The sequence below is a fragment of the Rattus norvegicus genome, chromosome 1 (assembly GCF_021556685.1).
Source record: "Rattus norvegicus strain SHRSP/BbbUtx chromosome 1, alternate assembly SHRSP_T2T, whole genome shotgun sequence".
Classification (NCBI taxonomy): Eukaryota; Metazoa; Chordata; class Mammalia; order Rodentia; family Muridae; genus Rattus; species Rattus norvegicus.
Genome location: NC_141534.1, coordinates 64624106 through 64627044, shown reverse-complemented (window position 1 = coordinate 64627044; position 2939 = coordinate 64624106). Strand labels below are relative to the sequence as shown.

Here is a 2939-nt window from a genome sequence, read left to right as displayed (position 1 = left end):
TAAGTGTTGGCTTTTTACATTTCTTTGTTTTGTCTTATACTAATTGTTTCTCCTCCCGTTTCTTTCATCTGACCTTTTTCTTCAAACTACATCCATTCACAGTATTGATCAGCTTTGGCTGCCCAATCCTATTGTAGTGTGACGATTTTTATTTTCATCATTGCATTTAGTATGTGTGTGCTCTTGGCTTTCTCTTTTGGGGTTGGTTATTTGGGTGGCTTTTACTTATGATTCTTCATATTTTCCCCCTTTTCATAATTTTATTCTATTTTTCTAGTCTAGTCTTTTCTTTGTTTTTATTTTTTTTCTTTTTGTTTCGTTTGTTTCTTTTAGGTTCCACATGTGTAATTTTAGTTCCTGAATTGCTCCATCTTTTTCATTATTTGATTCCATTTTTTTTGTTATTTTTAGGTAGCATTAGTACTGATAAAATGCCTACAGAGATTGAGAAGGAGTTACCCCCTCCTAGGCCCGATCCCAGTATCTCTCAGGAGGGAACCTTTCATTCCCAATATAAAGTACTGAAGACTATTGGAAAAGGAAGCCATGCCAAGGTCCTCCTGGCCCACCACCAGCTCACAGGAACCCCAGTGGCGGTCAAAGTTCTCCGAAAGAACAAGCAGTGGTTCCAGCCAGCCATGACAGAAGCAAACATAATGAGAAAGATCAACCACCCCAACATTGTTTCTCTCTTACAAGTCATTGAAAACAAAACTAGAATATACCTCATAATGGAGCTAGTGGAAGGCCAACAACTCTACCAGTACATCAGAGAGTCAGGGCACATAGAGGAGGATGAGGCCCAGCAAATATTTGAACAGATATTGTCAGCAGTGAGCTACTGCCATGGAAAGGGGATTGTTCACCGAGACCTGAAAGTGGACAATATAATGATCAATAAAAACAAAAAGGTCAAAGTCATCGACTTTCAGCTTAGCACCGAAACACAACCTGGACATATGCTAAACCAGCACTGCGGTGCGTACTCTTTTGGTTCCCCGGAACTCTTCCTTGGACTTCTGTATGACGGGATGAAGAATGACATGTGGACAATAGGAGTGGTCTTGTATTATATGGTAGTGGGAAAGCTTCCATTTGATTCAGTGATCATCCAAGAATTACAAATACAAGTTGTTGCAGGGGTGTATCCTACCCCCTGTGGGGTTTCAGAAGAACTGGAGAACCTCCTTACTCAATTACTAACAGTAAATCCAATGTATAGACCAACAGCCAGTGAGGTGGTGAAACATGCCTGGTTCAAAGAACACGGGAAGGGGTTCACAGGTCGTTGTGAAGAACTGCTTCCCCTCAGGCCAGACCCTGAAATTTTGGGTGCGATGAAATGCATGGGATTTCAAGCCTCTGTAATAAAATACTCCCTAATAAAAAGAAAATATAATGAGGAAATGGCAACTTATTACTTCCTACAACAGCAGGCCCTCCCGGGGTATGGCTGCACAGCCCAGGCACAGCAAGTGCGTCCCATTGCAGCCCCATTTCCTAGCCTTGATCCTGCAGGTGCTTTTAGATTACAAAGAAAGAGGAGTGGAAGCCTGCCAGTCCTTGGCACCTTGCAGGTGTCATTCTCCCACAGTCAAGTATATCAGTATGGCCAGAAGGCTCATCCAAAAGGAGGAAGAAGGTCAACTGTGCCTGGTCCTCTCAGGGCACTACCACTATCACAAATGTGCCATGAGTGTCCCATGCATTCAAACAACAAGCATCTTCAGTGAGAAGAGTAGCAACAAGGAAATAAAAGAAGATAATCTACTCTCCCACAGAGCCCCATTAGAGGATAAGCCCATCTCCAGCAGGGTCCGGCACAGAGGTTTTAAGGTGTGGACCATGAATATAGCAAATGCCCTGATTAATCTTTGTTGCTGCTTGCCAAGGAGAAAGAAACCTCGCCTGGGGCAGAACAGCATCTCACCCGAGAAATGAGCCACAGGGAGAGTCCAGAGAACAAGCAGCAGGCATAGCCCAGGTATCTTTGTGCTTTGTCCTTTCCAGTTTGCTCTATGCTCCTCCTTCCTCTGTCTCTGGTTTCCATTTTCCCAACAATTCTTACCTTGTATCTTCTCTAAGTTCTTTATGAGGTTTCCCCAACACCAAGCCTCCTGCCTCTTCTTGATTTCTCCTCTTCCCAGCAGGGACCCAATATGAATGATGAGTTCCCCACTCTACAGAGTTGTCTTGTTGACCCATCCCTTCAGATGGACCCCAGCTCCCCCTTAGGCCAATAGCTCCCACAGGGTGAGGACTAGAGGTTCATGGGATCTTGGACTCTTCCATGGGCTACTGGTCCTAGCACATGTGGTCATCAATTCCAAGTGCTGCAGAACAGAGTCTTATCTTTTCAAATGTGACGTCCCATTCCATTAAACCTTAAAATTAATAACAAGGTTTGTCATTGAATAAGTATCAACAACCTAGTTTGTGGGTTATTGTTGATGGTCAGAATCCTGGATGCATGCATAGTTTTTTGCATACTGATTTTTTTTGTTCCTAAGGCCTACTGATTGGTAACATTTCTAAATGATTTCTTTCAAAAATCTTAACTGAGAAGTAGAAGAGAAGAAGTAATAAAATAATAAAGCAATCAAAGCTGCAAATGGTAATCTAAGTATTCTACCTCATATTTTTTTTGCTTAGAATAAATACTTTTTTTCTTTCACAGTGCCATCTTGAAATTCTGTCATATCCTGTGTGTAAACAGGTGGTGATTTCAGACACATGGCCAATGAAAAGACACCAGAAGAAGCTACAGCACCAACAGGAGTAACAGCAATAGCACCAGCAGCATTAGCAGTAGCAGAAGGAGGAAGAGGAGGAAGAGGAGGAGGAGGAGGAGTAGGCAGAGCAGGAGGAGGAGGCAGAGCAGGAGGAGGAGGAGAAAAATCTGGAGGAGAAGGAATAGGAGAAGTGGAATAGGAGGAGAA

At 43.0% G+C, this 2939-nt stretch overlaps 1 pseudogene; it reads left to right on the top strand.

The window, feature by feature from the left end:
* Positions 1-431: 431 nt before the first annotated feature.
* On the top strand, positions 432-1941 carry LOC148007146 (sperm motility kinase Y pseudogene; annotated as a pseudogene).
* Positions 1942-2939: the final 998 nt, after the last annotated feature.